The 27,503-nt window shown below is 38.4% G+C and overlaps 1 protein-coding gene and 1 long non-coding RNA gene across 5 annotated transcripts in view; one reads left to right on the plus strand and one right to left on the minus strand.

Annotated features, from left to right (window-relative positions):
- Kcnq5 (potassium voltage-gated channel subfamily Q member 5) overlaps window positions 1-27,503 on the minus strand; it is a 563,627-nt gene that overhangs the window by 213,381 nt on the left and 322,743 nt on the right. The gene's annotated exons all lie outside the window — the stretch shown is intronic.
- Window positions 6,965-26,934, plus strand: LOC132648236 (uncharacterized). 2 transcript variants are annotated; one of them, XR_009586606.1, is made up of 5 exons: window positions 6,965-7,103; window positions 16,198-16,225; window positions 22,535-22,659; window positions 25,305-25,373; window positions 26,395-26,934. It is a non-coding gene; the product is annotated as an uncharacterized LOC132648236 (long non-coding RNA). The 2 variants fall into 2 exon arrangements; XR_009586607.1 differs by lacking the exon at window positions 16,198-16,225 and having other exon boundaries at window positions 6,972-7,103.

A 27,503-nucleotide genomic window follows, 5' to 3' on the forward strand; every position in this document is an offset into this window, starting at 1 on the left:
TGGAATTATTGTAAGTGGGTTGGTGTTCTCCTATGATTGAGATGTAAAGTGAATAACTAACTAACAACAACAACAAACAACAAAAAACAAACCAAAAATTTGAATGGTTATTATTTTAATTTAAGTAAGAGCTTTTTGGTAACAATATTTCTAGATTTTAGGCATTTGGTATCATTAGAAATACAGGTTTCTTATGCATTTAGCAAGAATGAATAGAGACAAAATAAAATTAGTTAATTTAATTTCAGTAATTCTAAATTTTGCAGTGTGAAAAACAAATACATTATACTAATTAAGTCATATTTTCACCTATGCTTTAAACAGAAATTTCACAACTAAAAGGTCCCTATGTGATGGCCAAGTATTTCACTGGGAAATCAAAGAGCCATCTTCTTTTTCCATCTTCACTGAATGACTTAATAAAGATTAGTAATCAGATGTGAAGGGCATCAATTAAATAGGTTTAATGTAACATCCTTTTCACCCAAGGAAATTAACTCCAAAATATTTGCAAATAATTTCAGTCAAATGCAATTAGCTCTAGAATGTGTTTTTCTACTGTGAATATTTAAATAACCCTAGGCACTTCGATACATCTTAAAAAAAAAAGAATATAGTGTTGTCTGTATCCCAACCCCCCCCCTTATGTGATAAAATACCAACAGAAACAATATTAAAGAGAAAACAGTTATTCTTGCTTATAGTTAACGCTGAACTCAAGGTGATGAATCTTAAAGGAGCTGGTCACATCACTTCCACAGTCTGGAAGCATAAAGGGACAAATACATGCTGCTGCTCAGTTCCTTTTTCCCCTTCTGTTTATACAATCCAGGATACTACTCAGGGAATGCCACCACCCAAAGTGGGCAGGTGTTCCCACTTCCCTTGACAGAGTGGAGATACATTCCTACAGATATGTCCAGAGGCTTTTCTCTCAGATGAGTCTAGAATTCACCAAGTTGACTTGAAATGAATAGTCATAGAGTCTTAATTACTTTTCTGTTGCTATGACAAATTACACTGACTCAAGCACCCTAAGTGAGAAAAGATTTGGCTTACAGTTCCTTGAAGAAAGAGTCCATCACGGAAGGGGAGGCATGGCAACAGGAAGAAAAGGCAAGATCTGGAAGCTAACTGGTCACACTGACTGTACCCACACTCAGGAAATAGAACATGAACGGAGCTTAGAACTAGCTGTGAAGGCTCAATGCCGACCTCCAGTGACCCACTTCCTCCTCTGAGGCTCCACCTCCACCCTCCCAAACAGTGCCACCATCTGGGGATCAAGTCGTCAAACACTTGTGCCTGTGGAGATATTTCACATTCAAGCTACAACAAATAGCATACATAAACTTCAACTCACAAAAAGTATAACTTGTTGGAAACATTTTTTTTCCTTAGAAAAGGGTAAAACCAACCTCATCACTTTTGAGGAAAAGAGAATCAATAATATCTTTAAAATGTGTCTACATGAGGATTTTCAGACGGCAAGATTGTCAAATATGAAACAGTGGTTGAGTACCTTGCAAGAGGGACACTAAACTACCCAAAGAGGCAACTACATTGGCTCCATCCAGTCCTGTTTGCAAAATCATGTCATTGGAGACTGCAGCCGAATCCTGATTAGTTAACTCAGCTCTCCTCGTCCTCTGCCATCTTATAGTCTACCCACTGCTCACAAGTCCATCCTTTTCAGTTCCTCTTTCCCCACTAACAAACCTCATTTACTCACTATGGACTCTGAACCTGAAAATGCAGCTGCCTCTCGGGCTCACAACACATAACTTAGTCATAGAATTTCATTTTTCTCTGTCAACAGCTGTTCTCTGCTCGCAGAGTTCTAGAAGTTGGTTTCCTCTAACCTAGAGGGTCCTTTCTTGTTAACTCCTGGAACACCCTCTCCTCTCATGTAGGCTGTCCAAAATTCCACTTACTTGGCTGGTTCTACTCTGTTCTATTTTGCTGTTCTATTTACTCTCAAACCATACCTGTCATCTTGCACAGGCTTACATAAAGTTGTAAGATGGGTATTAGATGCCACCTAACTTCATTGGTAGTGTTCCTGTTTGCAATTATACAGCATCATATTTCCTCATGTAGTCAAAGCTTCACTTTAACTTCTACTTCCAGGTTGCAAAATTGCATCAGCTTCATAGGTTAACTGTTCATTCAATACAGAAATTCTTAAACTTCCTCATAATGCCATTTTAAAAGACAAAATAATACGTATGATGGAAGAGAAGTGGAATATGGAAGGAAACACTTGCTAGCTGTGAATCTATTAAAACATAAGGAAAAAAATGAATGAATAGAGAAAATACATATATGAAATATAATATATATGCACCTATATTACTTTAGCACTAAATTCAACAATAGTTGGGAATTTTAAGTAATTACGTTTTCCTTTGACATTTTCATACAAGTATATATATATTCTTATTACTCTTATTTTACCTTATCTTCCTCCCCTTCTCCCAACAAATACCTGTCTTACATTCAGGTTTTTGTTTGTTTCTGTTTTGTTTTTGTTTTTTTTTCTGTGAAGAACACACTTTAACCAAGGTTTTCTATGTTAATTAACCACCAGAGCTTTGATAGTCATTTTATTCCTTCCTTCTTTCCTTCCTTCCTTTCCTCCTTTTTCTTTTTTCATTCCTCCTCCCTCCCTCCCTCTCTCCCTCTCTCCCTCTCTTTCTTTCTTTCTTTCTTTCTTTCTTTCTTTCTCTCTCTCTCTCTCTCTCTCTCTCTCTCTCTCTCTCTTCTTTCTTTCTTTCTCTTTCTTTTCTGATTTGACTTAAGGCCCACTCCACAAGATGGAATCCATTCCTGACACCGCTTGAGTGATCAAGAAAAAGAGACTAGATAGCCAAGGGACCTAGGATAAAACCAAATAGTGCTGGTCTAAAAAAATAAAAGTGACAATAAAATAACTCCTAATGCAATTCTGATATACTCATAGACTGGTGCCTTATACAGCCACTATCAGAGAGCTTCCTCTTGCAGAAGATGAGATAAAAACAAATACAGTGACTCACAGAGAGACTCACAGGGAGGGAGAAGGGGGAAGGGAAAGAGAAAGAGAAAGAGCACACATGCACCTGTGCTCGTGAGAGCCAAAGGGGATGTAGGACCTCAGGAGAAGAAGGTCCCCTCAGTCCACTGAGCAAAAGTTATATGACCTCACAGAGACAGAAGCAGTAAGCAGAGGACTTACATACATTTGCACCAGTTCTGCAAATATTCTATAGCTTTCAGCTTAATATTTTCATGATACCCCTAAATGTGTGAAAGAGTGGGTCTGTGATTCTTGTGCCTTCCCTTGGTGCTCTTTTCTCTCTCTTGGTTTGCCTTATCAAACTTTGACGTGATGGTTTTGTTTTTCCTTATTATATTTTGTTTTGTTATGCTCTGTTGTTATCTCTTAGAATTCTGTTCCTTTCTAAAGAGAGACAGAAAGGGAGTGGATCCAGATAGGAGAGGAGGTGGAGTAGAGAGAGGGAAACTGTGTAGGAGAAGAGAATCTGCTCTTAGTAAGAGGGAAAAATGTAAATACATTGTTATGAGCTCTACCATACATAACTTAAAGGACTTTTAACTACTGTTAGATCTTGATCACTGTGCTACGGATAATGTAGCTGAATGTTTGTATTGTCTCTGGGAAGCTTTCAGCCATACTCAGTCTCATGTTGGTCATTCTCATTACCTAACAGCCACAGATGCGGTGCCAAAGTATCATGTGGTCAACTTTTTTCACTGTAACCAATGACAGTCTTAGATGGCTCTCAGTGCACGCAAAGTATTCTAAGTAGTGGGCTTCAAACATTCTTCCCCATATAGGCCTCCGCTGACATGTTTCTAGAGATCTTTAGCAGCACAATATCCTTCTATACATTTGTTTTAGAGTGTTAGATGAAAAGAATTATTGCTGAAGGTTTAGTTAAAAATTAAACACATTCAGGATACTTCCAGTACTTTTGTGTTCTGGGATGTCATTTCTGTAATTAGATTTGAATTGTACTATGAATCCCTAGATCCTCAAGGTATAAATAAACTTTTATTCACCAAAACAATTTCAGTTTGAGTTTGCCCTGAAGCAACTATTATAAAATGCAGGAACCATCATTTTGTATGGTGAACTCTAAAATGAAAAGCTATGGTTTATTCATGTTTTCATTTATAGGGAAGAAGTTGCATTTTCTTTAACATGTTTGGATCTCAGGGCCCTCAGCACCTTGTATAACTAAAAGAATATTGCCTTATTACTTATTAGATTCAGAAATGCTATACTAAACCATGGGTCCAAAACTATTTTCATGGAATCCGTAATTGGTAGAGCATGTTCTAGGCTAGAGAAAGCATGTTGAATGTCTCTCCAGAAAATTCATATTTTATAAATAAGCATTTCCTAAAAGTCTGGAAACCTAAGACTTCAAACAGAGGCTGCCTTCTTTCAAGCATTCCCTGGAGTTCTCTCACTCCAGTAGCTGAAGTGAATCTCCCTTTTCTTGCCCAAAAATGAAGGTGTTAATTTGATGCATATGAACGAAGCAGAAAGTATGAAACAGCAAGAAGGAGAGCCAGGAAGCCCATGGGCAAGTTTCCCAAGCAGAGAATCTCATATTCCTAGTTCTCATTTACAGGAATATTGTTGTCCAGGTCCAGCCTGAGAGCTAAATACATTTTATTTTGCTGATTGATACATGTTCTGCCTCATAGCAAGAATAGAGATGGCTAGATTCATTTTCTCTGGCAAAGAAAATCTGTTAAAGTTTACATTCTTCAAAAAGACGAGTGAAGAATCCTGGCTGGGGGGTACAACCTTTGGGTTATATTGAAATACAACTCAGAATTATATAGGAGAAAAGGAAAGGATAAACACTTTCTAAAACCACCTCTTTACTTAGCTATAAATGAGTAGCACGTATGTGGGATTCCATGAAGGGATTCTTCTATTTCTGTTAATAATATGGATCCTACATGAGGTATGGAAGCACAAACATTTTTGTGTAATGTGGCACTAATGGATGGTTACCACATGTTTTCCTGTTTTCAGATAATGGATTACAGTTGGGGAAATAAGAGGGCTTGTTGTTGTGGTACCAATTAGGGCAATTCTCCCATTAATGACACTGGAATTGTTACCTGATTCTTGACCTGAGTCTAAGGCCTGTGTAACATCAGTCAAACACATACTTATTGGGCTAGTCATGTATATGGCCACATATGGGTTTCATATTTTGTTGTACTTTAATATACCTACTTAAAATAATCTCAATTCCTGACCATATTGTTCAATTATATAGGCAGCTTTTGACTTTAATTGATTACACTCAGACAATTTAAACTGAGAACCTAGATAGTTAGCATGTTTTCCATAGAGGAATTTTTTTTTCTTTCTTTTTGTTTATGGGTATGATACAAGAAATGACAGAATGGTTTCCTGGGGCTAGATTGACAATATTAAATCTCACATAAAACTTGTTAAATGGCATTTATATATCATATACATTATTTTATATGTCTACTAGCTCAATGCTGTAAATCAGATATTTAGGTTAATGTATGCCCTTGATACCATTATTCTATCAGGTCAACCAATCCTCTGACCAACTAGTACATTCTGGATGTGGAAAGGCTATGGAGTTGACTACTTCTGGCAACTGTTTTCTATTGCATCCAGCTGCTCTCTTGTAATGGGTAATTTGAAACTACATGAAGGAAAGCTAGACGTTTATCATTATTTGGCTGTTGGTATCCCATTGGCTAACATTTGGATACTTTTTAGCTTTTCCCAAAAGCAAAACATAGAAACCAAATCTCCAATAAAAACTGAGCACCTATCATGTGCCAGGTGCTTACTGTTCTCAGTTCCAAGGACACATAATGTTCAGGACACAGAACTCATTCTGAGAAGTCTGCTATTATAAGGTAGTCATGCCTAAGAAAGGACTCAGTACTTTATTTTTTTTTTCATAATTTGTATTATAGCATATCTATGAGTGATAGTTGGGAAACAGAAAATGAAAAGAAGAATGAAAATCTGTTTTGGAAACCCATTATGCTGTCATCTTTTCCCACGTATTTTCTGGGACAAAAGCCAGGCATGGGATTGAATCCAGTCCACAAATAAGTGGACACCAAGGAAAGTGACACTTAAAGAATGACCTTTGGGCTGAAGAGATGAGTGAGTGCTTGAGAGTACATGCTACTCTTGCCGATGACCCGAGTTTGGTTCCCAGCTCTTACAGTGAAAGGCTTACAATTACTATCAACTCCAGTTTCAGGAGGATCACATGCATCTAGCTTCCACAGGCATCTGTGTTCACATGCACATACCCACAGACATGCACAGACATGCACATATAATTAAAATATAAATACAAAATTAATTTTTTTTTAAATTACCAGCCTTTGCCTCTAAGCTACGAATCAAGATGGACAAGACCATCTGCATGTCTTTCTTAACACTCCAGTGGCAACAATCAGTTTGGAATAGAAGGTCAGGGAAATCCTGACTAGCTGCTCTTCACTGGGACTATTTTTAGCATCCTTTGTGGAAGTATTAATGCTCAAGCTTGGGCTTTAGCCAGAGAGAAAAGAAAGATGGTATCCCTTTTAGGAGGCTCTAGGTATGGATACTGTTTAAGAGCGTGATGCTTGTATACAGCAAAGATGAGCGTTTATGCAAGAGTTCAGCTCCCACATATTCAGACTTCACAAAAATGGAGATTCCCAAGGTTAGGTGTCATTTTTGTGTATATTAAAGCTGAACCTTTAGAGAGAGTCTGGAGCAAAAAAGGCGATGGACCTTAAAATCAAGTTTTTCGAACATCTGTTTCTACGCTGACTTTTGAGTAACTTGTGTGGTCTACAGGAGTAGCTACTTTTTTTTCCACGTTGAGAATGTCTGACCTGAATCAGCTGTCCCTTTAAAATGTCCAAAGCTCATCTTTGTGCGAAGGGGCAAAATGACAGTCTTGGGAGTTCTGTTTGCTGTCCTCGTCCCTTGTTTCAACCACGGGATCTGATCTTGTGATACACTGAATACATTGCTTCTCTCAAGGAGATATCAGGTCATGGAAAGAAGACAACTAAAGAGAGTAAGAAACTTTTGACTGAGAGCTTTCACCTCAACTCCTGAATACAATGGCTTGAGTTTTTGTTTTCATGTTTTTAAAAGTATACCTACTGCTTCTGAGGGAGTGGGGCGGGGATGGGGATTCTGTCTAGGATATTGAGTAAGCTTATTGAGCACACTACCTCCAAGTTACTCCCCTCCTCCAGACTTCCGAGCTTTGAAAGATTATTTATATGGAAAGGAGAATTAGTTGTCAAAGGTTGTTTAATAAGAGGTGGCTGAAGGATTTTAGCTCTGCTTTGATCATTTTCTAGTAACTGGCACAAGGTGTGGCTCTAACAAAACTTTACTTCCATATGTAAGATGAAGATATTATCCACCAGGTTATTGCCAGTACTATAAGAAACAATAAATGTAATGAAGGATTTAGGAAATGTAAACTACTAGATATGCCCAGCCTTAAGCAGGTGCTGAAAATCCATTAGTTTCCATTTTTTTCTTTCAGCTGAAAGCAATAGAAGAGTTTTTGTTCAGTGGTGACAAAGGATTATAGACTTAGACTTTAAATTTGGGCTTGGTTGATTTTGAGAAGTATGTTTTGGATAGTGCATTTGAGAAATAATAACCTCAGAAGACCCAATTTTATATTACGCTAGTGTATCCCAATGCTCCCAAATTATGAAGTCCAGCATAATTCAGCTTCAAGATTGTTAACTATAAAACAGTATTTGAGTGTTGGATCCAAAGGCTTTCTAGACCATCCTGCACTTCTTAAGTAATCCAACTAATTTAAGGTGGATTAAATCAACCAGAGCACACATCCTACTTTTTAAATCTCAGAGACATGAAGTTAGTTCCTACTTTTAGTTAAAATAGATTAGCACGAACATGTACCTTGGCAGTACCCAAAACTATTAAAAATGATTTAAAAGGTGAATGAACAAAATTAACAGAGATGAAGTACAACAAAGTAATGCAGTTGTTCAATTTTTTTTTTCATATCATCAAAGGTCTGAATTTGACTTTTTGTATTAACCTCAACAGGAATACACTGAACAATTCAAAAGAAGGGTTTTGGATGATTTATTTGTGTTTTGTCATGTTTATGTATCCAATTTAAATTCAAATTTCACTGAGTTGACTGCATAATGACAATCGTGGACTAGCAGGTTCACTTTAGGAAGGACCGATCTGAGTGACTATGCTAACTGCTAAAATAAAGGGATGAAGAATCATGGAACAATTGCCTTCAAGAATAATCTAAACTAATGTTTAATCCGCCTTAGTACTTTGCTCTCTGCCAAATTTCCATGATGCTACTGACTTAACTGCCTTTGAAGAACTCTGCCAAGAGACTTCTCCTATCTAGAGGAGAAAAACAAAGGGAGACCTTTTCCATGAGCTAAGAACAAATTTGAAGTTAACAGGATCCTGATAAAAAGGGTACGAACAGCTAACGAACCTGGCAAATGGTGCGATGAGCTGGCACACGTGCACAAAGGGCTTCACTCCCTAGACTCTGTCTCACTCAGCACTGAGGCTTGTCTTTCTTTTTCCAGCATCACATGCTCATTTTAAACAGATGTCAGACACCATTTAATCACACAGTAGCAGCCAGTTAAATCTACTTACTGAGCCACGTATCTTTGGGGGAGCGCTGAGCATTCAGAAGAGAACAGCCATGGCTATATCATGCTCCCAACTTCAATTCCTGCCATCTTTAAGTATTGATGAGAGATTGCCAAGATTTATTTTTTTTTTCAACACACTCATGTATTCATTTACATATACACACAAGTCTTGGGATAGCTGCGAGTATAAATATACAGCGAGTTAATTCCTTACCCACAAAATGTAACTGCATTAATAAAACTTCCTTAAGTGGGTACATGTGCATGCTGCCTCCTCTTTCTCATATTGCTGTTCTAAAATGTTATTTTGTAGTTATCTTTACTAATTATTTTGCATTTACATCCATTTCATCAAGCCTCTGGGTCTTTCTCCTTCTTCTTCTTCTTCTTCTTCTTCTTCTTCTTCTTCTTCTTCTTCTTCTTCTTCTTCTTCTTCTTCTTCTATCCCAGTCTTCACCTCAATACATCTCATTTCTACTCTAACCAAAGTGACTTTGGATATAACACAATCATGTTCAGATGAGACTGTAGCATTGCAGCACAGATGGAAATAGACGTTGGCTTGTATAGGTGGATCTTATATTGTAAAACAGAAAAAGAAGCTGGATGACATGCCTGAAGCCTAAGTTCTATGCATCTAGTTTTACTTGGCTGTGTTTAGACAAGCCATAGAAATGCCACTGAAAGAGTGCCAAGGTGACAAAAGCCCTTTGGGAATCATTTTTGCTACTGTTCTTTGCTAGTGGATGGTTGAGAATCATAGATCATCCCAAGCAGCTTTGATTTAAAGGATGGACTAAAGTCTTGATTTTGTTTGGAATGGATAGCATATCCTAAAACTTTAACAGTCACCCTGTTCAAATGTGTGTATTGAGGTCTCATTCCACCCCATACTGTCTACACTACTGTAGGGAAACTGAACCATGTGATCAGGGGAATAAGAGTGAGGTCGAGACATGTTCAAACTCTGAAAATCTCATTTTGAGATTGACAGGAGTAAGGATCACTCCCTTCCTATTCTGGACCTACACATCTCCGTGCATAGTGTTATGATTCCCACCTCTGCCACCCATGAGGTAATTAAGTAGCCTGGCGGCCAGGTTTCAGATTTCCTCATGAGGACATGTCCAGCTAGCACCTGGAATTCCTCTCCATGCAAAGGAAGCATTCCCAGGACCTCAGTACCAGCCAATGAAAACACTCAACCTCAACCTCCCTACCCACTTCCCCAAGGTTTATATAGCTTTTATCTCCCCTTCCCCCCCCCACACTTGCCACCCAACCCAGATCCTGCTAACCACTGGACCCAGCTAGCTGCATTCCTTCCAGTCCAGCATCTGTATGCACTGGTGCCTGGATGCCCAGAAGGCCAGAATTGGACCTGGGCTGACACACAACTTCCATCTCTTTGGGTAACTGACAAGGTGAGGGTCTTCATTATGTTTATTAACCAGATACCAAGAGTGTGTTGGTTTAGTTACAAGAGAGACAAGCATGGAAGAAACTTAAAGGGTTGGCCAGGGTTGGAGGACCATGTCCCAAGAGAGGACCTCTCAGTCTGTAGAGATACAGGGACAGAGGAAGCTTAGTTCAATAGATTCGAATGCAGATATAAGTAAAATCGTTTTTCAGTTGTATCGAAAGGCTTTTCAGTTTGTGGATTTGTTTACTACAATATGAGAAAAGTGGCAACTAAAATGTACTTGAGTTCAACTTGAGTGATTTCGATTACATACTCTTAACACCTCCTCACCCCTGGAAAACATAGTATGAATTCCTAGCTCTTATTTCCAGGGCTGGAATGGTCTTATGATTCACAATTTGCCAACTGAAGTTGTTATTCATAAGGAGAAAATCTTAGGTTAGTGCAAATTGGCTGCAAGCCAGGCTTGAAGTCCACTTGGGAAAATGTCAATTAATTTTTATACTAATACATGTGTTTTTGTTGGCTTAAGGAAGTATCAGGGGGATTTCCCATTAACTATGCCTCATCTCTGGGCTATGCAATCTGTTAAGAGCATGGACCATGCCTCCTTCAGTCACTAGTGTTTCTAGAGCCTAACACTACATGAAACCTCAACTGAGAATTTGACTACTGAATAGATAAATGCAGGAATCAAATGGTAGGCTACTAAGAGGTTTCCAGGAGCCTTTACTGCATTCCACAACACACTGGTGGGGCTTCCTAAAAATCATACAGTTAAGGAAGAGAACAGAGAACAGACGGCATTTTAAAATCTAGGTATAACATAGAAATTAATGGCTTTTGACGTAAACAACAAAACTTATTTCTTTAAAGGGGAAAATCCCTTCCATTTAGGAATATGCTAAGTATTTTGGTCGTTTGCTAAAAGAGGGAATAGATGGGAGAAAAGGTCCCTGAAAGACCATAAATAACTTGGGTAATCAGAAAATTTCTGAGAAGAAAGCAGCTATAATCAAAGGCAGAAATTTCAAAGGAGGTGGCGTTTGATGATTTGGTGTTGAGTCTCTTGTTCTCTAACCTGAGTTAAGGAGGAAATAGTTTACAGGATAGACACAGGTTTAAAATACAGCATTGATTTAGGGGAAATCTTATCTGATGTTTTCTGACTTATTAAAGTGATCATACTAACATAAAAATAGTCTGTTTAGAAAACATGTCTTAATCAGTTTCAGAGAGTTTAAAATCGGCATCTTCTCTACTGTGTGTTCTGGCAGAAGACATTATGAGTTCTGTATAGTAAGGCAGGGTATAACACAACATCATGAACTGTGTCTGGCATGTCTAATAAAATTTATTTCCAGTGCTGTAAAAACTGAGACATACCCAAAAGCAAAACAAAAACACATGTTCAATAGAAGTGAAAGTTATTGACCCACGTGCAAAGGGTGAGTGCTGGGTGTTTGTGCTTACTCTGTGTGTCTGAGCAAAAGTAAGTTATTGAGCTTTACACTTGACTTATGTATCTGGCACATCAAATATCTTTCTTTATTCAAAGACATCTTGCTAATTTCACTGAATCTTCCTGTTTACACTTCACCATACCCTCTCTGAACTTCACAGATAGAGTTCAGAAAGGTGCCACGCATGAGTAATAATATGGCATCACGATACAAAAAAAGAGTCACTCTGAGACTGCCTCACTCTGTGGTAACAGCCCTCCTCCAAGTTCTAAAGACTTTATCTTCAGAGTTCAAGATGGTCCAAAATAGACCAGTTGTGGTCTACCACCCAGTCCTTGGAATTCACATCAGCTGAACTCTGGCTTCACGACTCAGATGTCAACTGTCACTGCTGTCTCAGGACAGGGCATCTTAGTTACGCATCACTATCACCAGGTGAATAACAGGAAGCAAGGGAATGAGAGCAGTTGCCACATGCCACCCTCGGCCAGGAGACAGCTGAAGGGCTCGGCTGAATACTGGGTTCCTGTGACTCATGTGCGGAGGCCATACAGTTGGATTCCCACAACCAGATGGGTGGCTTTTCAGAAGTTCACAGTCATCAAGAAGGACCAACTGTCTGCATGAGGTTTAGAGAATTTAAACTTTCTACTCAGTTAAGCACTAGTCATCACTAATTTCTTCCCATGACTGTGAACAGTCCCCCAGCTCTGAGCAAGTGACCTAGATGGAATCGCTGATGACAGACCATCCTAATCAATTAATGAACTGAGATGTGCTGTGACTAGTATGCCATAAGAAATGATACTGAACTGAAAAAAAAGAATAAAAGTTTTAGTGGCTTTTAGAGTCCATATCGTGATTTTTCTTAGCTATTTCTGATTCTTAGTAATGTGACTTAACTGGATCTTTGCTGAAAAAGTATTCAAGACATATTTCTGTGATAGGCTCATAATAATTATGCTCTTGAAAGAACAAATGCAAATTTCTTGTGTCTCTCTTGAGACTTTGAAAAGGGTAGAGAGTTTTTAATAAAAAAAAAAGTTGCTCAATAGATTTTTCAAAAAAATCTTGAAAGGGTGTGGTAAATTTAAAAAAGGAACCTCTGATCTTTCTTCATGATTAAAGATTGCATTCAAATGATAACTAGTAAAACATAAATTTAGTTTTTATTAGAGGATTTGTATAGGCATAGGTAGAAAGAAAATTTATTCCTGTCATTACTGATGAATGATGGTAGAAAGAATAATTACTTCATTTTTGCAGAAATGTCCACATTTCATTGAATGAAAATGCCAAAAATAAGTATGATAACATATTAATTTATGACATTTGTGAAAATGAGGGCAATAAAAATAGTTTTAACTATCAATGTTGTCAACCTTTTCCAAAAAGTTTATAATATTAAGCACTATAGTATTCACATATGAAATATGCATATATTATAATTCAGAAAACGACTACACTGATTGATATTTCATGCCATGTTTCATAGAAACAGGGGAGACAAAGAGGGACACAGATATGCACTCTACTTGGGAGGCTGGCTTCCACATGGCAGGTCTATGTGGCCTGCTCATGTCACACAGCAGTTGGAAATTCTGTTTGTCACAATTCTATTTTTTACAATCTTTGGCTCTAGACTGTGAAAACAAAGGGTTACAGTGATTCCAAGACAGGAAGTGATTTTTATCATTCATATTTCCTATGAGATTTCAAAGGCTGGTGACTTGTCCAATGACGCAGAGCAGTAATATTAACTTCAAGCCAGGCTTTACTTTCCAGCCTGGAATGCCATCTGAAGGGCTCAAAAATCTTGTATCACAGTTTCTTTCAATTGTAATGAATTAAAAAATATTTTCTTTTGCCTTTATTTTCGAATGAACGTAAGTAATATTGAACATTCCCAATGAAAACATAATTCACTGAGTTTTGATTTAATAATAATAATAACTAAAAATGAGCAAGGAAAGAATTTTTAGAAATAAATTGTTAAGGAAATAGAGGATTTGAGGTCATATGTGTGCATTTGTTGGTTATTTGAGTTTATGTTGATTGCAGATCTCTTAGTCCTAAGAAATTTCATGTAGATAATGTTGCTAACACTATTAATCATATATAAAAATGTTTAGTTTCACAATCAAGCTCTTTCACAGATTTCTCCCTTTATTTAAAGGAAAACAAAATGTTTTGCTGCTACTCTCATCTGTTCATCTACTTCTTGGACAGGTCATCTAAATACTGAAAATCAGAAGAAAACATGAAAACACGGGACATTCTTCGGACTCGAGCATAGGGAAATGAAATAAAATCAGGGTCTATTGCTCTTTTAGTATACACCTTGAGAGAGAAAAAAAAAATCACATCCTAAAAATCATTTAAGAAGAAAAGGAGAAAACAGTTCACTCCTTAAGGTTTAAGAAGCCAGACTCCAATGAAGTCACTTATGTGCTTACTCACACACGATACTCAGTTCTCACTCTTCTGGGGAGTCAGCCAACAGGCTCGGAACACTATGTTCCCATGACGCTCAGCTGTGAATGCAGGGAATGACAGATGAGTTGAGTCTCTAAGCCAGTGAGGCTCAAAAAAATCTTATCTTTTGTGAAACTAGTACATTCGTTGTTATTGTTGTTGCTGTTTAAGTGTCAGAACTACCAGGAGCATATTTTTTGTTTGCTTGTTTTGGTTTTGATTTTTGAGACAGGGTCTCTGGAGTCCAGAGCTGCCTTAAGCCAATGACAGTCCTATTCCTCTTGGGTCTCTGCCTGGCAACATCAAGGAACTTTAAGTAGCCTTTTCTTTTTCCTTTTCTTTTTCTTTTTTTCCTTTTTGAGATATTGCTGAAGTGCAGTTCAGCAAATATTTTAAGATTAAGTATTTGAATACCATGATATTTGATCCATGATAATGGAATTCTTTTGGTGTTCTGGGAAAACCCCAACATAGTCATACAAAATGGGAAAACCCCATCATATGAATGGACCTCTAAGACATTCACAAACTTATTTTTAATGGTGTATATATTTTTTTAATGCTTTGAAATTTTTAAATTTAATTTTATTAATTACACTTTATTCACTTTGTATCCCCCCATAAACCCCTCCCACCTCCCTTCCCATCTCATCCTCCCCTTCCCCTTCTTAACGCATGCCCCTCCCCAAGTCCACTGATAAGGGAGGTCATCCTCGCCTTCCTTCTTATCTTAGTCTATCAGATCACATCAGGAGTCACTGCATTGTCATCTTCTGTCGCCTGGTAAGGCTGCTCCCCCCTCAGGGTGAGGTGATCAAAGAGCAGGCCAATCAGATTATGTCAGAGGCAGTCCCTCTTCCCATTACTATGTAACCCTCTTGGACACTAAACTGCCATGCGGTACATCTGTGCAGGGGTTCTAGGTTATTTCCATATCTGGTACTTGGTTGGAGTATGAGTCTCTGGGAAGACCCCTGTGTTCAAATTTTCTGGTTCTGTTACTCTCCTTGTGGGGTTCCTGTCCTCTCCAGATCTTACTATTTCCCACTTCTTACATAAGATTCCATGCACTCTGCCCAACCATTGGCCATAAGATCCAGCCATACCAATTCTAAGCATATATCCAAAAAAGGCTCAAGTACACAATAAGGACATTTGCTCAACCATGTTTGTAGCAGCTTTATTTGTAATAGCTAGAAGCTGGAAACAGCCCAGATGCCCCTCAACTGAAGAATGGATGCAGAAATTGTGGTATATCTACACTATGGAGTATTACTCTGCAATGAAAAATAAGGAAATCATGAAATTTATAGGTAAATTGTGGGATCTGGAAAGGATCATCCTGAGTGAGCTGTCCCAGAAGCAGAAAGACACACCCGGTGTATACTCACTCATATAGACATATAACATGGGATAAACCTACTAAAATCTGTACATCTAAAGAAACTAATCAAGAAAGAGGACCCTGACTAAAATGCTCAATCCCCATCCTGAAAGGCAAAGAGGATGGACATCAGAAGAAGAAGAAAACAGGAAACAACCTAGAAACCTGCCACAGAGGGCCTCTGAAAGGCTCTGCCCTGCAGACTATCAAAGCAGACACCGAGACTTATGGTGTCCATATTTTTCTTCTATTTAAATGATATACAACCCAAAGTTCTGGTTATAGAATTCCATTACATGGCAAAATGAACTATAAACTGTGTCTACTCCATGTCTCTCTATAATTTCCAAACAGATGATCTGTACTCTTAGCCTTCAATAATTCCATTACATACTTGTCAGAATAACTGTGGCTATTATTTATAATGTTGTATAGACTTTTGAGCTGAGGAACATAGGTGTAGGCTAGGAGGACTAATATAAATCACCTTTTCTGTTGTTGCTGTTGAAGCACTAATGTCTCCAGATAGGAGTGGTCACACACACACACACACACACACACACACACACACACGGATCTTACAGTAAAAGTGAGAACCTCCTAACACTCCCATTGCTTTTTATTAATAATTCACCAGTGACCTTTAGATATTCCAGACTGGGAGCTAAGAGTTTGCTTCATACCTCTATGCTAGTTAAAGTGACCTACTGACTAACCACGGGATTGTGTTTACATTTCAGATCTATCAATACCAAGCTTGCTCTTCTAGTAAGTATAAGTTGCAGTAAATATTTTTCAATAATGATAGCCAAACCTCCCCTTAGAAGGAATGCCTGGCTAGAACTGCATCATGTAGAACAGTGTTCTTTTCATGTCTGAAGCTCTTGAGAGACTACAAAGTAAATGAAATATGTTTATTCATTTCAACAAAAATGTTAATTTTTTTCCCTACAAATACTGTCACTTAAATTTGTCAATGAGAGCATACAGATGGCCCTGCCGCCTCTGAATAGAGTTGCGATTACTGTATTTGATATTTTAAAAAATTATCTATTTTTTATTAATTACAGTTTATTCACTTTGTATCCCAGCGGTATTCCCCCCCTCCCCGCTCATCCCCTCCCAATCTCATCCTCCCTTCCTCATCTCCTCCCATGCCCCTCCCCAAATCCACTGATAGGGGCTGTCCTTCCCCCCTCCCCCACTTCCCTCTGACAGTAGCTATCAGTCTCATCAGGACTGGCTGCATTGTCTTCCTCTGTGGCTCCCCTGTCAGCGGGAGGTGATCCAAGAGTCAGCCACTGAGTTCTTGTCAGAGACAGCCCCTGTTCCCATTACTAGGGAAAATTGGAGACTGAGCTGCCATAGACTACGTCTGTGCAGGGGTTCTAGGTTATACCCATGAATGGTCCTTAGTTGGAGTATCAGTCTCAGAAAAGACCTTTGTGTCCAGATTTTTTTTTTGGTTCTGTTGCTATCCTTGTGGAACTACTGTCCCCTTCAGGACTTTCCATCTCCTCCTTCTTTCATAAGATTCCCTGCACTCTGCTCAAACTTTGACTATGAGTCTCAGCATCTGCTTCCATACCCTGCTGGGTAGAGTCTTTCAGAGGCCCTCTGTGGTAGGCTCCTGTCCTGTTCCCTGTTTACTCTCTCTTCTGATGTCCATCCCATTATCCTTTCTGAGTGAGGATTGGTCATCTTACCCAGGGTCCTCCTTCTTGCCTAGCTTCATTAGCTGTAAAGGGTACTATGATGCTAGTCATCTAAGAATGTAACTACCACCTGTGGGACCATGACAGAGCAAAGTCTAACAAGACCTATGAAACTTTCCCTTTGAGAAGACTATTGGGCTCAGAGTTGAGAGGGTCATATAGTCTATCATGGAACTCTGTTCACATCATTCTACAGATATATGAGGAGGTTGGGAGCACAGAATTCTCCATGTTCTTATCTTGTGTGAAAAGCATTATTTGAAAGACTTTAATATTTCTGTGAAAGACTTTAATATTTCTATGAATGGCTTTAATATTTTTGTGAAAATTTTCTTTTCTAGTCAAGATATGGTTAATAGCAGGCTCAAACGTGACCAGTAAACAAATCCACATTTATTTCCTTTCATCTTTCTCAATTAGACTTAAGAGATGGTATGTAAAGAAGAAAGAATTGCATGTTTGATTTCTTAGAACAAACAGCTAAATTCGTAGTTGTACAGAGATATTTGTAGCCTCTTGGTCTTTCTCTGCTTTTTGAGAAATTAAATGCAAAGACTTTCCCACTCAATACAGAAAATGTAGCACTTGAATAACAGTTCATTGTTGATGACTTGTTAAATAAGAGTAAGTGTTGCTTACAGCTCACTTATATTTTCCAGTCTAAATCCTGATATACTAGAAATTATATTGTGTAATAAACATTATGTTTGTGGTGATGATGACTTTAAATGGTGTATGATAAAGTGGATGGGGATAAGAGTTAATCTCATCTATATCATTCATTTTATTCCACTTAATAGAATCATTATGTACTTTGTAAAAAAAATGTAGTACTTTATCTGACAGGTATAATAGATTTTCATGTTGTTTCAAGAGGCTATTTAATTCAGTATGTTTTATGCATTTCATGGATACATAGAGATGCTTCCCCAGTGGTTGTTAATGTGATATGTACAGCAAAAAGGTGTGAAAAATATCATCCAGGACTCTTTATTCTTGGGTAACAATGTCCTCATTACCATCTGTATAACCTTTGCTGATGTAAATTACTGGGGCTTCATGATAAGGTCATTGCCTTTGGCATCGCTGGACCAGTCTTGGCTCTGTTGTCTCAGTGAACTTGGGCCAGTTTCAGGGCTTTCCTGAATCTCTATTTTCTTGTCGCTAATTTGGGGCTAAGTAAACCTAGAGTTGATATGAGAATTATATGAGATTAAACATATTGCATTCTCAGATTAGGCTCAATTTGTAACCAATCAGTGCATTTATGTCCTCTTTCTCTTCTTGTCTCTTGAGAACACCTAGGATAGCAGAATAAAGAAGCATGGGCATAGAAGTTATGTCAGTTTAATTATTCAACAATCTAAACACACATTTAAAACCCACATTTATCCAGTTTGCCATTCTGATTTAAGCATCCTCTCTAGGGTCTTCCTTGCTGTTTAGCTTCTTTCGGTCTGTAGAGTTTTGTAGGGTTATTCTCTATTATATGGCTAATATCTGCTTATAAGTGCATATATACCATGTGTGTCTTTCTGATTCTGGATTATCTCACTCAGAATAATCTTTTCTAGTTCCACCCATTTGGCTGCAAATTCATTATCTCATTCAGAATGGCAAACAGGATAGATACTAGAAGCTGTGGAAGAGAGGGAACAGTAAAGGGGCTTACCATAGAGGCCCTCTGAAAGGCTCCATCCAACAGGGGTTGGAAGCAGATGCTGAGACTCACAGCCAAACTTTGGGCAGAGTGTAGGGAGTCTTATGGAAGAAGTGGGGCATAGAAGTACCTGGAGGGGATACAAGCTCCACAAGAAGACCAACAAAGCTAAAATATATGAGCTTAGGGGTCCCTGCAGAGACTGATGCACCAACCAAAGACCATGCATGGAGAGGAACTAGACACTCTGCTCAGATGTAGACCATAGACAGCTCAGTCTCCATGTGGGTTTCTGTGTAAAGGGAGCAGGAGCTGTCTCTGCCATGAACTTGGTTGGTTGACATGAACTTCCCTCTGGGGATATGGCCTTTCCAGGCCATGGAAGAAGAGGATCCAGGCAGCCCTGATGAAAGTTGATAAGCTAGGATCAGATGTCAGGGAAGGACAACTCCCTGATTCAGTGGACTAGGGAAAGGGGATATTGGGGAAAAGGGAGGGAAGATAAGACCAGGAGGAGATGAATTATATAGATTATGCAGATTTATATCTACAATGTGATATAAAAGTGAATAAGCTGTAAAAAATTCAAAATTAAAAAATAATTAAAAATAATTAAAAAAACAAAAGAAACATAGGATTATGTTTCCAAATTTTGGGGTACAACATATTTTTGTAAACCATTTTCCCTTGAGATGCTAAGAAATGGTTGATGAATAAATCTCAATAATTTTGAATAACTATTCTACCTATTACTGGTAATAGAGTATGGGACTGTTTTTGGAAAGAATGAATGTAAGGAAACCAGATGAATTGTCAAATTGTGTTCTCAGAATTGTGTTCCACTTGTATTTTGCAACTTTGATGGTTTTTCTCCAAGCAATCATGAGGAAAATTGCTGGCTTGTGAAACACCCTCTGTGTACCCCTAGAGGAAAACATTCTGACACAACACATCCTTTCTGTGTGGGCTGTACTGATAGATGCAGTTCAGAAGGGTCCTAAACTACCCTTGCTTTGTCTCTTATCTGCTGGTCAGAGGGGACTGTCACAGCAGGCAGGAAAGTTCTTCAGACTGATAGTTTTCTTAAGAATGTGAGAAATAGTAACAGAGAAGACTGGTATGTGTAACATATCTCCATGGTAATATCTGGTTCAGTTTTAAAATATAATTTATTTATTTTTTATTAGTCAGTCCATCCATCCATCCATCCATCCATCCATCCATCCATCCATCCTTTGTTCTTTCATTCGTTCATTCGTTTGTTCGTTCGTTCCTTCCTTCCTTCCATTCATCCATCCATACATCCTTTTGTTAATGTGTGTCTGTGTGGATACTCCTTTTGTGGTGTGCATGTGGACATCAGAGAACAGTCAGTGAGAGTTGGTTCTATCTTTCTGAACATGGGTTTCAATGACCAAACTCAGTCCATTGGTCTTGGAAGAAAGCAAGTTTACCTGCTTGCTGAGCCATATTATTGGTCAAATATTTCAGTTTTCATTTGGATTCTATTTCCCCAGCTTTAAGATTAAAACATGAATGAAGTTAACGGCAAAAGGACTCACTAGGCATTTATGCTGTGATGGGAAGAACCTTGTCTGTCTTTTCCTATGTTGAAGGTCCTAGAGAAAGCCTTGACAAAATACCAGGCATGTAGAAAGTGCTTAGTAAGAAAATTACAGTGGAAAATTCTCCAAGACAATAAAACAGAGTAAAACATGTATACGGTTTTGCAAACCACAAAGTAGTAAAAGTTAATTGAATATTTTATGAATCCACACAGTGGTCTAACAAGTACGTCCATTGCTTTGACTTTGCAATTTCAGCTGGAACATTTATGATTAACAACCACACAACTGAATTATTTTTTAATTGCAAAAAACTTATAATGTTTTACATAAGTTTGTGATTTTCTGCTTGGCCACATTCATACCTATTCTGGGCACGTGTGACATATAAGTCATAGGTTGGAGATGGCTGAAAGTGGTTTGTGTAGAAAAGTCTTATTAAATGCCAGCTTTATATTAATGTGCACATTAGGTACCATAGTACCGAGGTCGAAGACACACTTTGAGGCTCAAGTGGAGGCTCTGATATTGAGATGCTGCTGGGAAGGTTGTTTAAGTTCTTGTTTCTGCAGTTTTCTTGTCTGTAAAAGGACTGATGATGTTCACTGCCTACACAGTTGTAAAATGAACATGTGGTGTGATGGTTACCAGTGGTTATCAATCTGTTGCAATGTGAAATCACTCAGGAGACTGGGTGTGTCTGTGAGGAATGATCTTGTTTGGCTTAATTAAGGGGGAAAGCCGTACCTTAAAGTGGACAGTTCCCTGTGTTGGATCCCAGAATGGGGAAAAAAAATAGGGTGGGGAGTGCTCATCTTTCCCTGCTTCCTGACTGTGGACACACCATGTCCAGCAGCCTAGACCTCCAGCTGCCAGGACCATAAAGGAGTGTACCCTGAACTTGAGCAATACAGTAAATTCTTTCTCCCTTAAGTTTCTTTTATCATGTTATTTTATCACAGCAACAGGATAAGGAAATAATATTCATAATGTGGTCCTAGAATTGTACCAAGAATATCTATCAACACTCTCTCCCTTTTTAAAAAAATTTTTTTCAAGAGCTTAGCTTTCATAGACTGGACATAGACCAGAGCTGAATGCAAAGTAGAAACTATGTGAATGTTAACAGTCATTAAGTATGTATGGGTGTATGTATATATATGTGTGTATGTATGTATTTATGTATGTATCCACTTATCTGTCCATCATATATATCTCTCTCTCTACCTACCAACTTACCTCTTCTTATTCCCTCTCCTCCTTCTTCACCATCATCATCATGATTATCACCCTCATTCTACGTATGAGAAACTTGTAAGTAAGAGAAAGTAACTTGTTCTAGGGCACATGGCCACTTATTATTAATATTGGGGTTAGACAAGCCCTTGTGATTCTCCAACTAGGGACCATGCATGGATATGACCTAGAACCCCTGCTCAGATGTAGCCCATGGCAGCTCATTAGCTAAATGGCTTCCCTAGTAAGGGGAACAGGGACTGTCTCTGGCATGAACTCTATGGCTAGCTCCTTAACCTCCCTCCCACCCTCCATGGGAGGAGCATCCTAGCTAGGACACAGAGGAGGACATTGCAGGCAGTCCTGGTGAGACCTGATAAACTAGGATGGAAGTCAGATGGAAGGGGATTGGGAGAGAATGAGGGAGGGGGCTATAGCTGGGATACAAAGTAAATAAACTGTAATAAATATGAAAAATAAAAAATTATATAAAAAAATATTAGGGTTAGAACTAGGTTGTTTAAATTTGAAAATGTGCTCTTAACCTTTCTGTTCTTTAACTCTGAAGTGTAGATGCTGAAATGATATTTGACTCACTCTTACTAATAAAGTGTTCACACAATTTATTCAAGAATTTTCAAATGATAATTTGTCACTCTTCCATTAGAATATAATTTTGAAGGTTTCTGATGAATAAGTACAGGTGTTTCTGTGTTTTATTAATAAAAATATGCTATTATTAACCCAGATGCCTGATTAATTTTAAGAGCCAATGGTGATAGAAAATGATTGCTATTTTCTGTAATTTAGTCTTCAAAAAGTGTTACTAACTAAAAATAAACCTAATTTCAGTGAGACCAACTTTACATTCATCTGACACTAATTCACTCTTTATGCTCAGTTCTCAGGTTGAGGTGACGGGTCATCAGTGAGAGCTACAGTGAAGAATGTATTCATTCAAATTCTACAGCACACGGGCCAGGTTAAGATCACCTTTTATCATCCACGTGCTTTCAAAAACAGCAGGTCAGTGCTTTTGGAAGATGGTTGAATCCCATGTTTAATTTTAAAAAGCACCATGGAAAATTAAAAAAAAAAACAAAACATTGGCAGTAGAGAATATATTTCAATATCGTGGAGAAACTGTTGGCTTCAATGTAAATTTACCTCCTTAACCAACAGTATGAGTTTGTAGGAATAAAATGTTTCCCTGATCTACAGGTCTGCCCTCCAAACAGTTTAGCTGGATTTATGGACATGGAGTCTATCTATCTATGTTTCCTAGGCTGGCTTTGAAATCACTATGAAGCTGAGGCTGGCCTCAAACTTGTGATCCTCTTGCCTCAGCTTTTAGAGGCACTTGGTGCCACAGCTCACTCTTCTCAGCGGTTTAGCTTTGTAAGTTAAGTAATCTCTAACACCTACCTAATCTACACATCAAAGTGACAGGTTCAAACTCCAGAAAGGTTATTTCCCATTAATTATTAGCGATTTTTCTTCTCAGTCAAACAGGTGCACACAGACATGCAGGCAGTGTTGAAGTAATCTTCTTGGTGAATAAAGCTGCCATTTTAGGTGTTTGTATTGTCCTACAGCCGCCACTCCTTGGCACTTTAGATCTACCAGCAGCAGGGCAAACACACAGGTTTGAAACACCCATATTTCTATTTGAATAGCCCTGTTGTACTTTCAAAGCTTGAGTTCTGTAGTCAAATTTCCCCCAAATAATTTGAAAAGTTAGAAATCAATTATAAGTCTGAAAAAAAAGAATTTCTATGCAAGTGAAATTATGGTTTCTTTAACTCTTTTATCTGTCAATCTTTTAAAGAATATATTTTATCTGGGAAATATATTTTAAAGGTTATTTTAGGCATCTACCTGACATATACAGAACTGATGTGTCACGAATGATTTTTCTTTGAGTTTTTAGGGTAATCATAAAATTTTGATGAACGTTTCATTACATATGGTGGTAATCATTGATAATCACATTAACATAATTTATAAACTATGTAATACATTTAAATGGGAAAAAAATACAACTTTATTTAAAACAAATCCTAAGATAATGATGGGAAAAGCTACCTCTAAGGCAAAGTATGTCTTTGTTTGGCATTAGTGACGTTTCTGCAATTTGCCAATTAAGATTCTCACCATTTTTATTTGCCTCCCTGACTGCTAATCACATCCTTATAATATAGCCCAGGGGCCAGGTCCCCTGTGTAAGCCTTTGGTTTACAAGTGAAGATAAAGCCTTTCACTTCCCTTGAGCCTAGCGACATTTCCCCAGCCTTTACTCTTTGAAGAGCAGGGTGCTTCAGACACAGGCTGTTACAGAATGAGGATCTGTTTACCTAGGCTGTTTACCTTAAGTTTGCAGTCATTATTGAGGCCATATGATAAAGACCTCTTCCCTTCATAAGACTATAAGTGAGTCGGAGCCATATTTGCTTGTTATGCGATCTTATCCCTAAAACTCAGAATACTTGACATGGGAAAGGAGATTACTATTCATTAATTGAAATTGGAAAGAGGGGTTTGGGGATATAGCTCAGTGGCGGAGCATTTCCCTAGCATACACAAGGCTCCAACTTGATACACATGTGTGTATGCATGCACACATTAAAAACAAGTAGAGAGAATCTACCTTGGGCTAGGTCCTTTAAGAACACCTCCGTCTGGTATCATGGCAAACTTCTCAAACAACGATTTTTAAATTATTGGTCGTTAAGACTGTACACAATATCAATGCTTGTCACATTATGCAATGTTTTCTTGATTTGTATAAACATTATTTTTCATGGTGGCTTCTTTTTAATTTTCTTACCACCAGGAGGTTCAATGCACAGATAACTTACAGGTGACCAAAGTGTATCCTCTCATTCTTTGCCAAGGCAAGCCATAGGGTTAGTAAGTGTGAAAGCCATGAGGCAAATCCTGATCCTGCTTAACTATTACTTTACATTTTCCTTTCTTAAAACAGACAGTGTATGGAGCAACGATGGTAAGTGCTTTGCGTGAGTCACCTTTACTATCCTGACCGGCACAGTTTTCTTGTCATGCACACAAATGCTTTCTCTGTTACGTAGGGGAATACTGACTGGCCGCGGAAAGTCTTCCAAAATCCTGGTCATATCTACAAAACTTTCCATGTAGTCCAAGGGCCATTCCAGCAGTAGCTGGATGTGACTCATGTAGCTTCCGCTGGGGTGTGTGCTAGGGAGAAACACTCCAGTCAAGCGAGATTTAGGCCAGTTTGGCTGACATTATCCTGTGCATGAAAGAGTATCAAAGCTAGGCAAAGAGTTTCCTGCTAAAACCTTAATAATTTGACTGAGGGGATAACCATCTCAAAACTGCATAAATAATTCATATTGATGAAAAGGCTTCTTCTGCTTTACAGAGGCGCATTATTAAGATTTCTTCAGCGGGGAAGGGTAAGGAGGTCATCAGACCTGTTTGAGAATTTTGGGTGAGATTCAGGGTATCAAAGACCGTTGAAGCTTAAAGAAGCTTTGAAGATAGTGAGTATAACACTCTCATGTTATAAAAGGCAAAATTAAGGCCCAGAGAGGCAGTTTAAGAAAGAGGAATATTTCTTTCTAACCCTAAAATGACTCAGAACCATACCCTGGAGAACAGCATTTTTCATGTCTCATTTTCTCATTTAGTCACAAAATTGACAAAACCAACCAAGAAATGGCTGTTGCTATTCATCTTCCTGCTCATCTTCCATGGGAGTAAGTATAAAGAAATGGCAGCCTCTCTTGCTAAGGAGGACACATGTGCTTCTCCTGGGCTGGATGCAGCAGAAACGGGAGGCTCGGGAGAACAGGCATGCATTTGATCTATGCAGTTTAGATGTGATGTGATTGTACAGGTTTGGATAAACTTTAAATAAACAAGGCCTGATAAATACTTGTTGAGTAAATGCATAAAAAAGCTAATGTGAGCATGCGTGGATCTCCTCATTTGAGATGTAATAGTCAAGCTGGAAATAAGTTATATTGAAAACATGTGACAAGACGATGTATAGTGGGGAGATGTCTTTCCAAGATGGAACTCTCAGAAGTTTGATAAAGTAGTTTAGGGGACTGAGCTAGTTAGGATTTAGAGTAGGACCACTATTAAAATTGTAAGAAAGTCTGGAAGAGCTGCAATCCTCCTTTGAACTCAGAGCAATGGCATCACTTAAATTTCCCCAGAGCAACAGAAGCTACATACCTCAGGGAGAAAGCTAAACTAGGTTCACAGAGGGAAAGCACAGATGACAGCTGTGTGGATCTGAAGTCTTCACTCCCTGAACTCCTTCTGTCCTGTTTGCTGTGATCATCTGAGAACTTAGCCAGTCTGTGTCTCTGAGGGTCTGGGTCCAAGTGGACTAGAGGGCTAGGGTTCAGTTCCTTAGTCCAGATTCTACCTGCTCTCCGAATAGCACAGAGGACTCCAGGATGCTCAGTGAACATCCAGTTGACAGTATTAGCTACCTTCTCAAGACATGTCAAGACTTTTCTTAAAATGTGGACACAAACGCCAAGTTTCATATGAGAGTTAATGAGATTTTGGACATTTTAGATGTTGTCTATATCTGGAGATCATGCAATGTGCTCTCACAATATTACTAATGTTAGCAAGATTTTAATACCCAGTTTTGAAATAATCATTCAGAGTTTTGAACTGCGAACCAACACCATTTATGCTTCTTCAGAATATTAAAGCACGTTTTGGTTTAAATGTTGTTTTTTGTTTATTTGACTACAGGCTTGAGGATAAACCTGAAGGCTTAATTTTTAAGTTGTATGGAAGCGATTTCCTCTGAGATCAGACTGTTTCCCTTGGAGGAACTGTTCATACTTGGGATGTTAAGAGAGAGGTGAAATGGCAGGATGTTCTAAGGGGAGGTGAAACGGTCCGTTCTTCGGGGAAGCTCTTCAAGTTCAATACCCTTTCAGAATCCTCGACACTGAACAGATTGGCTACTTTTTTCCCCTCCCCATGCATATATAAACGATAAGGAATGCAGAGAGATACTCCCAGAGAACCCTACCTCCACGGAAGGAGTAAAGACTAGCTGGTCCACTTGGAAGAAGAAACCTTGACCAACTGAGCTACCTTGAAAAGACACTCTACAACCTGCTGAGCTGCCTGAAGGCTGTACAGTATGCTCCGGGTCCCAGTTTTTGGAGTTTTCACCTATGCTGGAGTGCATTGGAGGGATGAAGTTGCCAAATAAGTAATCTCTCCTATAAGTAATTCTACTCCTATAAGTAATCTCTCATACAAATAAATCCCTTTGAGTTACCCCAATAAAATTTACTGGTTCATACATTACACGTTCACAATATTCTTTTGGTCTGTCATCAGTTCCCTCTCTGGGGTGAGCAGACATTTGTTCAGATCTCTCAGGAACAATGCCAGACAAGTACGTGCATCATGAAATTCATCCTTTCTTAAATATATGAGCCTCTGTTAGCTAATTTATGTTACTGTGCAATAATTACTCTGATCTTAGATTTTCTATCAGGCCAATCAGAATTCATATTTTAATTTGCTTTCATGTAAATATTTATTTGTTTCAGCCCTATTTGATTTTGAGGTCTTAACGTCTCAGGAAATCCTTGGCAATGGGTGGATACTCAAAATTTTATACAACTAATATCCTAAATAACTTAATAATTGGATATTAGGAATGCATCATGTTCTGCTTCCGAAATTTAATTGTTTATGTGTACTGCATGCTTTCATCAGGCGTGACTTAATCTCATCATAAAACCTGTGGGGCTGTCAGGTTAGTATCTATTTTCTGAAGTGATAAGGTAGACCAGGACAGGGTGAAATGCATGCTCACATTTTCTCCTGACTTGAGAGTG

Source organism: Meriones unguiculatus, chromosome 16 (genome assembly GCF_030254825.1).
Source record: "Meriones unguiculatus strain TT.TT164.6M chromosome 16, Bangor_MerUng_6.1, whole genome shotgun sequence".
Classification (NCBI taxonomy): Eukaryota; Metazoa; Chordata; class Mammalia; order Rodentia; family Muridae; genus Meriones; species Meriones unguiculatus.